We start from the raw sequence: 15,607 nt of genomic DNA on the forward strand, positions 1-15,607 counted from the left end.
GCTTTGATGGACACTAAATAACTTGCCCAGCCACAACAGTACAGCAGTAACGACAGATTTAGCGGGATATAAATTTGAGGCCTAGTATTTAGGCGCTGGGTGACAAGTATAGATTTACTGACAGAATTAGACTTGGAAATGCACAGTAGCGTGTGTGTGAAGTTATTCTGAATGACCCTATGTGCACCTTGAATATTATATACCCTTTTAGGGATAGATTTCAAATAGCTCTGATACAGCAGAAACCACTAAATTAGGAAATTGCTAAATTGGGAATTGGATTTCAACCCAGAACAAAAAATGTGCTTTGACGGACACTAAATAACTTGCCTAGCCACAACAGTACAGCAGTAACGACAGATTTAGCGGGATATAAATTTGAGGCCTAGTATTTAGGTGCTGGGTGACAGGTATAGATTTACTGACAGAATTAGACTTGGAAATGCACAGTAGCGTGTGTGTGAAGTTATTCTGAATGACCCTATGTGCACCTTGAATATTATATACCCTTTTAGGGATAGATTTCAAATAGCTCTGATACAGCAGAAACCACTAAATTAGGAAATTGCTAAATTGGGAATTGTATTTCAACCCAGAACAAAAACTGTGCTTTGACGGACACTAAATAACTTGCCCAGCCACAACAGTACAGCAGTAACGACAGAATTAGCTGGATATAAACTTGAGGCCTAGTATTTAGGCGCTGGGTGACAGGTATACGTTTACTATCAGAATTAGACTGGGATATGGCCAAAAAATAACCACACTATTGCTGGTTAAATGCACTTGGTGTGACAGCTTGACCAACCACACTACTGAGGGTTAAATGCACTTGGTGACAGGCGCAGCTTGCCCCTGATGTAGTATATGGCCAAAAAATAAACAGACTATTGCTGGTTAAATGCACTTGGTGTGACAGCTTGACCAACCACACTACTGAGGGTTAAATGCACTTGGTGACAGGCGCAGCTTGCCCCTGATGTAGTATATGGCCAAAAAATAAACAGACTATAGCTGGTTAAATGCACTTGGTGTGACAGCTTCACCCTGATGTAGGCTTTAGCCAAAAAACAACCACACCATTGAGGGTTAAATGCACTTGGTGACAGGCGCAGCTTGCCCCTGATGTAGTATATGGCCAAAAAATAAACAGACTATTGCTGGTTAAATGCACTTGGTGTGACAGCTTCACCCTGATGTAGGCTTTAGCCAAAAAACAACCACACCATTGAGGGTTAAATGCACTTGGTCGCAGCTTGTGCTGGCGCACCACAAGACACAAAATGGCCGCCGATCACCCCAGAAAAAAGTGACTGACAAACGGTCTGGGCAGCCTAAAAACAGTGAGCAATTGAGTATCAGCAGCTCAATGATCCACAGCTGCAGATCGATCACTGGATGGAGTCTTTTGGAGGAGTTAATCTGCCTAATCTCGCAGCTGCAACCTCTCCCTACACTGATCAGAGCAGAGTGACGGGCGGCGCTATGTGACTCCAGCTTAAATAGAGGCTGGGTCACATGGTGCTCTGGCCAATCACAGCCATGCCAATAGTAGGCATGGCTGTGACGGCCTCTTGGGGCAAGTAGTATGACGCTTGTTGATTGGCTGCTTTGCAGCCTTTCAAAAAGCGCCAAGAAAGCGACGAACACCGAACCCGGACTTTAAGGACAATGTCCGGGTTCGGGTCCGTGTCACGGACACCCCAAAATTCGGTACGAACCCGAACTATACAGTTCGGGTTCTCTCATCCCTAATAAAGACACCTGCGAGTGTCGAAACCCGTCACAGGACTATGTGAGAATAAACAGAACTTTTGCAGATAATCTATAGTAAGTGCCGGCACATGTCCTGGCAGTACCAAATGGGCAGAGGGCACATGTCCTGGCAGTACCAAATGGGCAGAGGGCACATGTCCTGGCTAGTACTAAATGGGCAGAGGGCACATGTCCTGGCAGTAGAAAATGGGCAGAGGGCACATGTCCTGGCAGTACCAAATGATGTGAGGGTCTATTCACATAATGCATTTCAATTACATTTTTGCAAGAACAGCTACATAAATGCCATTGTACAGCACTGTGTGAATAGGTTCCGATGCTGGACAAGACCTGTTCATCAGAAGGACTAGTGAGTTTCTTCACCCCCTCGGTGCAGTCTCCGCCCGGTAATGCACCGCACACCAGGCGGCCTCCGCACTCACTTGACCCCAGGAACGGAATTGGCAGATAGTGGGCGGGACGCGCGTGCAGTGGGAGGGGCCAGAGGGGTGCTGTGGGCGGGGCAAGCCGGGACACGGCACGACTGTGTTGTGGGAAGCTGTTGCGCCTGTTGTGCTGAGTGTGGAGTCTGCGCTATACACGGAGCCGGGTTATCTGCGGGAGAGGCAGCGCTATACACGGAGCCGGGTTATCTGCGGGAGAGGCAGCGCTATACACGGAGCCGGGTTATCTGCGGGAGAGGCAGCGCTATACACGGAGCCGGGTTATCTGCGGGAGAGGCAGCGCTATACACGGAGCCGGGTTATCTGCGGGAGAGGCAGCGCTATACACGGAGCCGCCGCCAGGTTATTTGCGGGAGAGGCAGCGCTATACACGGCCGTTACCGAGGTAAGAGGCGGGACGGCAGTCCCTGTGCGCAGGAGTTCTCAGCCTGTAGTAATCCGGTGTCCATAGACCGAGCATCAGTGCTCACAATATTGTGTGCAGAGAGCAATAGTGACCAGTCTCGGGGCTGCCGACCAGAAGTATTATTCTTTTCTGGATAATTTATCTCCAAATCGTGGACAAAGTGGCAAACCATAATGAATTATAAGTAACACATGCAAGTACCTGAGTATACTGGTCCCAGCATTACTGTGAGCTGGGAAATGCTGATAATTACCACCAAAATAACTTGGTAATTACCAGCCTAAAACTAAATAGCGACAAGTAAAATATATATATATATATATATATATATATATATATATATATTTACCTTTTTTTTTTTTTTACGGACACAGGAAAAAAGTGACCTAATTTTTTTTGGACTGTCCAAACATTTCTGGACGGTTGGGACTCATGTGCCTTTCCCGCTGGTGGTTACTTGCCATTTGTGTTAGGCCTCGCGCACACGGCTCTAGTCTCGGTCCGCATCCGATCCACATTTTTTTGCGGGTCAGATCCAGACCCATTCATCTCAATGGGGCAGCAATAGAGGCGGACAGCACGCCTGTTATCCAGGCCTAAAAAAATATAGTACATGTCCTATTCTTGTCTGTTTTGTGGGCAAGGATAGGACATTTTTAGAGAAGTTAAAAAAAAAATGCGGTGGCATGCGCTCGGCCAGGATCCGCGATTTGTGGAACACGAAACACGGCCGTGTGCCCGACGCTAAAACTGTCTGAAGCTGAACATATCCTACAGTACTGGCGTCCTTCACATGTAGCATAAGTGTAGACATTTCATGGATTTTTTATTTATTTATTTTTTACAAGCTTTATTTTTTAAAAATATTTTTTATTTTTACATGAAAGAATCCCCAAAAAACTGTTTGTGGCGCGTTTTCCAGCAGCAAGCATTATTCTGCAGCATAAAAAAAAAAAAAAAAGCTAGGGCCACATATGGCGGTGGTCCACTGTAGATCTGCCGCAGATTACACCCTGGGTATTGCAGATGGTGAAAACCGCTGCTGAAATCCTCACTATAAATGGAGATCGGGGTGTGTGTAGTTCTTGTGCCCAGAATTTTTTAAAATGTCGATCACTTTGCTGCTGTAATCGCTGAAGATTCTCCGCATGCAGTTCCACTGCGTAAATGTTGAAGTATCTGCCACTTGTGTCCGTACCCCTGGGGTGCAGGTTTCCATGCCAATTTGTGTGCATTTACATGTGCTTTTTTTTTTTTTTTTTGTGCGGATTTGACCCTTCCAATGAAAAGTGTGAAATCTGCACAAAACAACCACACAAACAATTGACAGAATCCGCATGGAAATAAAAAAGCAACATGTACACGATATTTGTCTAATCTCTTACACTTTTCTGGTCCTGCCTTAGGCTACATGCACACGAACAGTGTCCATTCCTTTTTTTTTTTTTTTTTTTATTGAGGATAGGATGCAGATCCATTCATTTAAATGGGGATAGCACACCGCGTACTGTCCGCATCAGTAGGTCCGTTCCGTGGCCCCGCAAAAAAAAATAAATAGAACATGTCCTATTCTTGTCCGTTTTGCGGACAAGAATAGGCAGTTATATCAATGGCTGGCTGTGCCGTTCCGCAAATTGCAGAACGCACACGGAAGCCATCTGTGTTTTGCGGATCTGCAATTTGCGGACCACAAAACACACAACGGTTGTGTGCATGAGGCCTTACGCTGTGGTTTTTCCATACAAGAATCCAACGTGAACTCCGCACCCTAAGGCCTCTTTCACACGAGTGTGACGGATTGGCTCCGGGTGTTCAGGGTGCGTTCAGTGAAACTCGCACCATTTTGGAAGAAAGTTCAGTCAGTTTTGTCTGCAATTGCGTTTAGTTGTTCAGTTTTTTCCGCGCGGGTGCAATGCGTTTTGATGCGTTTTTCACGCGCGTGATAAAAAACTGAAGGTTTACAAACAACATCTCCTAGCAACCGTCAGTGAAAAACGCATCGCACCCGCACTTGCTTGCGGATGCAATGCGTTTTTCACTGAAGCCCCATTCACTTCTATGGGGCCAGGGCTGCGTGAAAAGCACAGAATATAGAACCTGCTGCGTTTTTCACGCAACGCAGAACGCTTATGTACACAGGCCCATTAAAATGAATGGGTGAGGATTCAGTGTCTGTGCTATGCGTTCACATCAGTATACTGTTATGATTGGGCATAAATAGAAGGGGGCACAGATGCCGCACCCCCATCTGGAAGCCCTCTGCATCAGGCGCAAGTATAAGGGTTAATGCACACAAACGTAAGGGCTCCGTGCCCGTATCGCCGACCACAAACGGCGGTTCCGCAAGGTACGGGAACTGGCCTTCTGCACTCTGTGCTGGCGGTGTGGACCCATTGACTTGAATGGGTCCCCAATCTGCAGGATACGGCAAAAGATAGGGCATGTCCTATCTTCTGCGGGGCGGAAGCCCATGGAAACACTACAAAGCGCTTTTGGGTCTGTGCCTCCGCACCGCAAAAGATGGGGCCTGTTCTATCTTTTGCCGGAAAAAGGACCCGGAGTGCACACAGCCGGTGCCCGTGCATTGCGGACATCTATTTGCGGTCCACAGCATGGAGCCTTTACGTTCATGTGCATGAGCCCTAAATGAGACGTGGCTGCAGGTCACCAGCCCTATGCTTTGATCCAGTGTCTTTTTGCTATCCATACACATTGGGGGTCAGTTACTAACTCCAATTTGGCGTAAAAAAAAAAAGTTGTGACCTTTTAACACCCACACAACAATATTTTTGTACACCATCGGAAGTGACAAGGGTGTGCCGCTTATCTCCACTACTTAACATGCACCAAACTGACACCTTTATGAGTTGTGGATGGCGGTATGTATGTAATGGGTGTTTACAGGCCAGTGTTACATGCGCTGCGGCTGGGGCACGCCATCAATGATTTTGCGTGGAGCTGACAGTGTAGGTTGTGATCAGTTCCTCCCCCCCTCCCCCTCCACTATTTTGGGTGGCAGAGTGCTGGCCGCTCCTGGGGGCAGCTGCCGACCCATGTGTTGCTGCTGCAGGAAGAGCTTGCATTCTTTCTCTGTCAGCAGGGAGGGATCCATTCATATGGTAATGCGCTTTAGAGGCTGCGGCTTTTAACCCTTACTGTCCGCATTGTCCAGGTGACATGTATGGAGTAAACTAGGTGTGAAAATACCATTTTTATTATCCTTTTATCTCCTGCACATCAATGATGAATGTTGTGGTCTTAGTCGCCTCCCTGCCGGATTATTTTTGAGAATTACCCGTATAGCGATTCCCTGGTATATATATTATCCAGATTGCTCCTGAGATTGGCGTCTTTTCCAGGTCCTCTAGCTGAAGGTACAGCGCTGCCCCATAGATTTCTATGGACACCATATCATTTCTAGAAATCATTTCCAGATTCTGATTTCATATAGCGGTGTCCTTACGTTTATTACTTGTCTAGGATTTTTATATTGGTGGCCTATAAATATGGTCTATTGATGGCTAATGCCATTGCTTGTCCCCGTAGTGAAACATTGTTTGCCATCACTGATCCTGATTAGATGGCACGATCTGCCGCTGGCAAGCGATTTTGAGTCTAGAGTATGTTGAAAGATTCCAATTGCCTGATGAATGATCGTTTGCTTGTTCATCGGGTAATCGTTGGCAGTATTACACAGGCAGCTCATCGCTAATGAGCGAACCCTTGTTTGCAAGGATCTGGCTGTCAGTCGGCCAGTGTAAGGCTACTTTCACATTTGCGGCACCACGATCCGGCAGACAATACCGGGAATTGGCTGGACACCCAAACAGCAGCTGCGTGCTGCACAGTTTGTGTCCGGCTGATTCTCTGCATTTTTGCTAGAATGTGGCAGAATTTCCCGGCAGGCATTCCAGTGGCGTCTGGCTGTGGCGGATCCGGCGAATTCTGGCAGGCTGTTCTGTGCCGGTATTCATACCGCAGGTGTGAAAATAGCCAAATATAAGCTTTACTCCCAAACAATTGATCACCAGGGTTGCAGGGTCTCGAATCCCTATCAAACAGATATTGATGGCCTAACCATCAATATAAAAATCCTGGACAGCTCCTTTTTAAGGCTTCATGCAGAAACTGTAAGAAATTATAATGGCATGTACCGTAGGCTCTGTCTACGTGATTTGACGCGTCTTTTAGGCAGTGTTTGCTGCGACTATAGTCACTGAATGGCAAAGTGCGACCTGTGTAACGTGCTGATGGTGACAGGGTATGGACTGTGAATATAGGGACCAGACAGTATTATTTTGCAGTGCAATATTTGGTAATTGTGTGAACCATATGGCAGTATTATATAGACTCTCCCCTTAGTGACCACCCATACGTGTTTTTACTGACGTAAACAAAGGGGGTTTTAGCTAAACGGCTGGCTTTAATCAATCATTACATGTACTTAAAATGGTGCATTAAAAACTATAACTTGTCCTGCAAAAAATAAGACCTCATACAAGTACATTTTTGAAAAAACAAAAAAGTTCTAGCTCTTGAAAAGCAATTTTTTAAAAATGTGCTTGGTCACTAAGGGGTTAAAAAAAACCAGATCCGTGCCTAAAACATGGCATCACTACATCTAAAGGGCATGGTCCAGAGGATGAGCAGAACATTGCCCTCAGGGGCACAATCATTGATTATGTTTTGTGTATAGGGCAGAGCCTTACAAGCCTTGCCACACTATCAAGGCATGTTTGGAGTTGTAGTTTTGCAACAGCTGGAGGGCTGCAGGTTGGGCATCCCTGTCCTATAAAATTGTTCTGTGCAGGGCCTATAGATGATGTCTATGGATGACTGACGCTCAGCATAGTCACGGTTTTATCTTTCTGTAATAGTATAGAATAGTATTGGCTCAGATTAGAAGCACCCAGCGCTTACTGTGTTAATAGCTCATACCTCCACTTAAATTAATAAGACTTTGCTGCTGTGAAGCTTTAGGCCGATGGAATTGACTTATTGATTTGTCATTTGGTGGATTTTATTGATTTGTCATTTGGCAGATGTTGGCTCATGGAGGGGAACACAATCAAAGTGAGCTGATTTCTATTCTTGACCTATGACATGAATTGGTATTTACACCATCAGGCACACAACTGTAAAAAAAAAAAAAAAAAAAATACTACATCTCCCAGCAGCCATCAGTGAAAATTGCATTGCACCCTTATTCTTCAGTTTGTTTTTACATGTGCATCAAAAACTAATTGCACCCACACGGAAAAAACTGAATCACTGAACGCAATCGCAGATAAAACTGACTAAACGTACGTGCAAAACCATCAGTTTTTCCTGAACGGATCCGGACACGATCCGCATTGTTCGTGTGAAACTGGCCTTGAGTTGATAATGTTCTGTATTACAGGGTCTTCCATTAACTCCTCAGTTTAGATCTAGTTGATAATACATTGTCAGGAAAGATCCTAGAAATGTTAGTGAAATCTGTGAAGTTAAAGAAAATTTGCTGAACTTCCTCCCTTTCTTATATGATAGCTCAGTAAAGAGGAAACTCCTAACGACTTGTCACTGAGTCCATCAGCTTCCTCTCCATGGTGGTGCGCTGTCCTCCGTGTGTGCTGATTCTCCACTGTCGCCGGAGGGCATCTACTCTACAAATCAATCTCTAGCCCTTGGACCTATGATTTGGGATGTAAGCCAAAACACTTAATATTTCCATAAGAAAAAGATGCCCATCTGCAGACAACTGTTCCAGGGTTTTTGCTCCTCATCAGCTAAGGTTGGCTGGGTGAGAGGCCTTTGAGGGTAGCTATTCAATAGAGAGCCGGTTTGCATTCCCTTTGTCCCAAGAAGCATTGCCTGGCCTATAAGTCTCCCTACCCCACCTCGTCAGTCTCCACAACAAATACAAGAAGTATTTATCATTTCCACCGCTCTCATGTTGGCTACCTTTCAAATACCATTGCGCCTAAATCTTGGTGCAAGTGGCGTTTCCACACCAGCCTCGTCAATTTCCTGCAAAATGAGGAGGGGGCCAGGCCGTCGGACCTGGGGAAATGATCTGCTTTTACACCAGCCGCTGTAGATTTCAGTGTAGGGGCACAGAGTGCCGGAGCATGTGCGTGATTTATGACGAGGCATATGGTAAAATAAAACCGCGGCACTGAATTGTACTTTAGGCTACTTTCACACTAGCGTTTTAGTTTTCCAGTATTGAGATCAGTCATAGGGGCTCAATACCGGAAAAAAAACGCTTCAGTGTTTGTCCCCATTCTGAACTGAACGGAATGCTCCAAAATGCATTCTGTTCCGTTTAGTTGGGTCCCCTTACCGGAGAGCAAACCGCAACATGTTGTAGTTTGCTTTCTGTCCTGGGATGCGGAGCAAGACTGATCCGGCATGGCCCCCAATGCAAGTCACTGGGCACAGATCCGTTTTCTCTGCCACAATCTGCCTTTATAGAAAACAAATCTGTCCTCCATTAACTTTCAATGGAGTTCATGACTGATCCGTCTTGGCAATGTTAGGCTAATTTCACACTAGTGTTTTTGCTGGATCCGGCAGGGTAAAGCAAAAACACTTCTGTTACTGATAATACAACCGTCTGCATCCGTTATGAATGGATCCGGTTGTATTATCTGTAACATAGCCAAGACGGATCCGTCATGAACTCCATTGAAAGTCAATGGGGGACAGATCCGTTTTCTATTGTGTCAAATTGTTTCAGAGAAAACAGGTCCGTCCCCATTGACTTGTATTGTGGGTCTTGCTCCGAATCCCAGGACGGAAAGCAAACCGCAGCATGCTCCAAAATGCATTCCGTTCTATTCAGTTAAGTTTTGTCCCCATTGACAATGAATAGGGACAAAACTGAAGTTTTTTTTTCCGGTATTGAGACCCTATGACTGATCTCAATACCGGAAAATATTAACGCTAGTGTGAAAGTAGCCTTACCCAGTTAGACGAGTTTTATTATGATATGGTGGCATTACTGCCAAGAAGAGGATTGGATCACATAGTAACATAGTATATAAGGCTGAAAAAAGACATCTGTCCATCCAGTTCGGCCTGTCATCCTGCAAGTTGATCCAGAGGAAGGCAAAAAAAAAAAACTGTGAGGTAGAAGCCAATTTTCCCCATTTAAAAGGAACCTGTCACTAGTTTTATGGTGTCCTAACTAAGGGCAACATAAATAAGTGACTGATTCTCTTAGCAAAATGCTGGGTCACTTCTTTAATTGACCCAGTCAATCTGCCAACATCTTGTATTGAAAAGCTCCAGCTGATAATGAGTCCTGAATATTCATCAGCTCCTGACTCTCCCCGCCCACCTGCTGCTGAATGACAGTTTTTTCCATATGAATCAGCAGCAGGTGGGCGGGGGAGTGGCTATAGCTCTGAATTAAATATACGCTGGACTCAATGACATCACGCCGGACTCCAATCAGCTCATTAGCATGCAGCATGCGGCATCTTTGTGTGTATATTATGAGGTAACCATGTGTCACACCAGTAAGTGAATACATCTAAGGCACTTTTTTAGTAGTTAATGATTGTATATAATTAGTTAGATTATAATCAAATATCCACATGACAGGTTCCCTTTAAAGCCGAATGCACAGGGCCGTGAGCGGTCCGTGGTGACCCAGCCTGGATTCCTGCTGAGAGCAGGAGCGCACGGCGTCACTGGTTGCTATGATGCCGTGCGCTTCATGCTGCCGCTGCACTACAGTAATACACTGATATGATCTATACGAGTGTATTACTGTAGTGCAGCGGCGGCATGAAGCCCACGGCGTCATAGCAACCAATGACTCCGTGCGCTCCTGCTCTCAGCGGGAATCCAGGCCGGGTCACCACGGCTGTGAGCATTCGGCTTAAGGGGAAAAATAATTCCTTCCCGACTCCAATCAGGCAATCAGAATAACTCCCTGGATCAACGACCCCTCTCTAGTAGCTATAGCCTGTAATATTATTACACTCCAGAAATACATCCAGGCCCCTCTTGAATTCCTTTATTGTACTCACCATCACCACCTCCTCAGGCAGAGAGTCCCATAGTCTCACTACTCTTACCGTAAAGAATCCTCTTCTATGTTTGTGTACAAACCTTCTTTCCTCCAGACGCAGAGGATGTCCCCTCGTCACAGTCCTGGGGATAAATAGATGATGGGAGAGATCTCTGTACTGACCCCTGATATATTTATACATAGTAATTAGATCTCCCCTCAGTCGTCTTTTTTCTAAAGTGAATAGCCCTAATGTTGATAATCTTTCAGGGTACTGTAATCCCCCCATTCCAGTTATTACTTTAGTTGCCCTCCTCTGAACCCTCTCCAGCTCTGCTTTGTCTGCCTTGTTCACAGAAATAATGGATGGGGGGGGGGGGGGGGGAGAGAGTAAGAGGGTTAGGCCTCTTTCACACGACAGTATGTCCATTTCAGTGTTTTGCGGTCCGTTTTTCACGGATCCGTTGTTCCGTTTTTTGCTTCCGTTGTGGTTCCGTTTCCGTTCCGTTGTTCCGTTCCGTTTTTCCGTATGGCAAATACAGTATACAGTAATTTCATATTAAAAATTGGGCTGGGCATAACATTTTCAATAGATGGTTCCGCAAAAAACGGAACGGATACGGAAGACATACGGATGCATTTCCGTATGCATTCCGTTTTTTTGCGGACCCATAGACTTTAATGGAGCCACGGAACGTGATTTGCGGCCAAATATAGGACATGTTCTATCTTTAAACGGAACGGAAAAACGGAAATACGGAAACGGAATGCACACGGAGTACATTCCGTTTTTTTTGCGGAACCATTGAAATGAATGGTTCCGTATACGGACCGTATACGGACCGCAAAAAACGGCCCGCAAAACGGAAAAAAAAAACGGTCGTGTGAAAGAGGCCTTAGTCGGAGACACACCTGAATTTCATTCAGGGGGAGTCAGAGATTAACTGGCGGGGCGCCAAAGGTTCAGAGAGGCTGCCAGTGATGGTCACCTATGTGCGGTGAACCCGCTACATATAGGTAAAAGACAGAATAGGGTGAGGTGTGTATATATAAGTAATATACATACATATTCAATTTCGGTCCCATAAAAAACGAATGCAATACTCTATACCACGCAAAAGAAAAATTCTCCCAAAAAGTGTGCATTCCGCAATTTATGGAATGTGTGGCCCATAATAGAACAGTCCCATCCTGTTTTTTAGGGGAGAAGGAGACCAAAAAAATGGAGAATCCTGTGTTTTATTTTAAAAAATTTTTGTATTTCTTTTTTTCGTTCACCACATAGGAGATCATTTTTCAATACTTTTTTGGACATGGCTATACCTATTTTTTTGTATATGTATGTGTGTATATATATATATATATATATATATATTATATTATATAATATAATTTTTTTTAATGTAAATTGGGAAAGGGGGTGATTTTAAAATTTTTATATATATTTTATTGTTTTACTTTTTTATTTAATAACTATTAGCCCCCTTATGGGGCTAGAACCTGGGATCTTTTCATCCCTTGTCCTATTCACCCTAATAGAGATCTATTAGGGTGCATAGGATGTCACACTGTCCCTGCTGCCCTGTGCTTTGTGCACACGGCAGCAGGGAGATTCCCATGGCAGCCATGGATGGCTTCAGTAGTGTCCTGGCTGCCATGGTAACTGATCGGAGCCCTGAGATTTCACTGCTGGGGCTCTAATCAGAAGCTACTACTGCACCACCAATGAAGAGGGGAGGCGACCCTGTGGCCACTGCCACCAATGATTATAATACTGGGGGGCTTGGGTGCACTGCACCACCAATGATAACTTATAATACTGAGGCATGGGGGGGGGCGCACTGCGCCACCAATGAATGTAATTTACCTCATAATACAAATATACACTACGGGTGCCAGCCATATCACACAGCCGGCACTCTGCCTCAATGACAGGGATCCCGCCGAACCATGCCAATTAGCCCCTCAGGTGCCGTATTTGAGGGGTAAATTGCCTCGGTTCGCGGGATCTCTGCTTTCTGTCATTGAGACCGGGTGCCGCAGTCTATATTTGAATTGAGGGTAATTCTCATTGGTGGCGCAACAGCCACAACCCCTCCCCTCCTCCCCACTATTGCCTTCTCATTGGTTGCGCAGCGGCAGCCGGATCACATAGGGGAGGGACTCTCTCCTTCTCCAGTGTGCCGGCTGTAATGTGCGCCGGACGTTTGAGGCATTCAGCACTGTGACGTGCGACTGCTCCTATGACGTTACTAAAATACCGCGGTAATTAAGAAATGGCGATACCGCAGTCAATCGTTAATACTGGTTTATTGCCCAACCCTAGTTAAACCTCATCTGCCACTTATCTGCCCAAGCCTCCAATCTATCCAGATCCCTCTGTAGCAGTATACTGTCCTCTTCCGTGTCAATTACTTTACCTAGTTTAGTGTCATCTGCAAAAATTGATACTTTACTATGAAAGCCTTCTACAAGATCATTAATAAATATATTGAAGAGAATAGGGCCCAATACTGACCCCTGAGGTACCCCATTAGTGACAGTGACCCAATCTGAGTGTGTAACCATTAATAACCACCCTCTGTTTTCTATCACTGAGCCAGTTACTTACCCACTTACAGACGTATTCTCCCAGTCCGAGCATTCTTATTTTATATACTAACCTTTTATGTGGTACACTGTCAAATGCTTTGGAGAAGTCCAGATATACGACATCCATTGATTTGCCGCTCTCAAGTCTAGAACTTACCTCCTGATAGAAACTGATTAAAGGGGTTGTCCCACTTCATTAAATAGGTTTTATCTAATTTATTTACCCCCACAGAACATATCTTCCTATCTATGTCATAATCAAAAAGCTACCTTTCTTACAAAAAATCCTGTTATGCGATCGCTTTGTTGATTTCGGTATCCCATGGATACGGCCTCTTTCGTCCGGCCGCATCGCTGTGCCGCGCCTGCGCACAACAGCTGAACAAGTACTCGGGCCGCCTCTCCATTCCTACTGAGTACGCGCACGTCCGCGCATGCGCAAATACAGGAGGCGGGTGCCGGAATCAAATAGCCGGCACCCGACCTCTATGACAGGGAGCGGGACCTTAGGGGTTAACTGCCGCTGATTATATTTATGAATGATCTTGATGAAGGCTTTCATAGTAAAGTATCACCTCCTGCATTTGTATTAACATTGGTGGTGCAGTGCGCCGCCCCCCCCCCCCCCAGTATAATAAACATTGAGTGAGGCCCCCCCCAGTATAATATACTCTGAGTGAGGCCCCCCCCAGTATAATATACTCTGAGTGAGGCCCCCCCCAGTATAATATACATTGAGTGAGGCCCCCCCCAGTATAATATACATTGAGTGCGGCCCCCCCCAGTATAATATACATTGAGTGCGGCCCCCCCAGTATAATATACATTGAGTGCGGCCCCCCCAAGTATAATATACATTGAGTGCGGCCCCCCCAAGTATAATATACATTGAGTGCGGCCCCCCCCAGTATAATATACATTGAGTGCGGCCCCCCCAGTATAATATACATTGAGTGCGGCCCCCCCAAGTATAATATACATTGAGTGCGGCCCCCCCAGTATAATATACATTGAGTGCGGCCCCCCCAGTATAATATACATTGAGTGCGGCCCCCCCCAGTATAATATACATTGAGTGCGGCCCCCCCCAGTATAATATACATTGAGTGCGGCCCCCCCAGTATAATATACATTGAGTGCGGCCCCCCCCAGTATAATATACATTGAGTGCGGCCCCCCCCAGTATAATATACATTGAGTGCGGCCCCCCCCAGTATAATATACATTGAGTGCGGCCCCCCCCAGTATAATATACATTGAGTGCGGCCCCCCCCAGTATAATATACATTGAGTGCGGCCCCCCCCAGTATAATATACATTGAGTGCGGCCCCCCCCAGTATAATATACATTGAGTGCGGCCCCCCCCAGTATAATATACATTGAGTGCGGCCCCCCCCAGTATAATATACATTGAGTGCGGCCCCCCCCAGTATAATATACATTGAGTGCGGCCCCCCCCAGTATAATATACATTGAGTGCGGCCCCCCCCAGTATAATACATTGAGTGCGGCCCCCCCAAGTATAATATACATTGAGTGCGGCCCCCACCAGTATAATATACATTGAGTGCGGCCCCCCCCAGTATAATATACATTGAGTGCGGCCCCCCCCAGTATAATATACATTGAGTGCGGCCCCCCCCCAGTATAATATACATTGAGTGCGGCCCCCCCCAGTATAATATACATGAGTGCGGCCCCCCCAGTATAATATACATTGAGTGCGGCCCCCCCCAGTATAATATACATGAGTGCGGCCCCCCCCAGTATAATATACATGAGTGCGGCCCCCCCCAGTATAATATACATTGAGTGCGGCCCCCCCCAGTATAATATACATTGAGTGCGGCCCCCCCCAGTATAATATACATTGAGTGCGGCCCCCCCCCAGTATAATACATTGAGTGCGGCCCCCCCCAGTATAATATACATTGAGTGCGGCCCCCCCCAGTATAATATACATTGAGTGCGGCCCCCCCCCAGTATAATATACATTGAGTGCGGCCCCCCCCAGTATAATATACATTGAGTGCGGCCCCCCCCAGTATAATATACATTGAGTGCGGCCCCCCCCGTATATATACATGAGTGCGGCCCCCCCCAGTATAATATACATTGAGTGCGGCCCCCCCCGTATAATATACATTGAGTGCGGCCCCCCCCAGTATAATATACATTGAGTGCGGCCCCCCCCCAGTATAATATACATTGAGTGCGGCCCCCCCCCAGTATAATATACATTGAGTGCGGCCCCCCCCCCAGTATAATATACATTGAGTGCGGCCCCCCCCCAGTATTAATATACATTGAGTGCGGCCCCCCCCCCAGTATAATATACATTGAGTGCGGCCCCCCCAGTATAATATACATTGAGTGCGGCCCCCCCC

At 46.1% G+C, this 15,607-nt stretch overlaps 1 protein-coding gene across 1 annotated transcript in view; it reads left to right on the forward strand.

Moving 5' to 3' along the window:
• The first annotated feature begins 2,291 nt into the window (after positions 1–2,291).
• The window catches only part of RUBCNL (rubicon like autophagy enhancer), a 67,371-nt gene continuing 54,055 nt past the window's right edge, over positions 2,292–15,607 (forward strand). The window contains exon 1 of the mRNA XM_044285530.1: positions 2,292–2,604. The gene's annotated coding sequence lies outside the window, so the exon portion shown is untranslated. The remainder of the gene's footprint in view (positions 2,605–15,607) is intronic.

The sequence above is a fragment of the Bufo gargarizans genome, chromosome 3 (assembly GCF_014858855.1).
Source record: "Bufo gargarizans isolate SCDJY-AF-19 chromosome 3, ASM1485885v1, whole genome shotgun sequence".
NCBI classification, from domain to species: domain Eukaryota; kingdom Metazoa; phylum Chordata; class Amphibia; order Anura; family Bufonidae; genus Bufo; species Bufo gargarizans.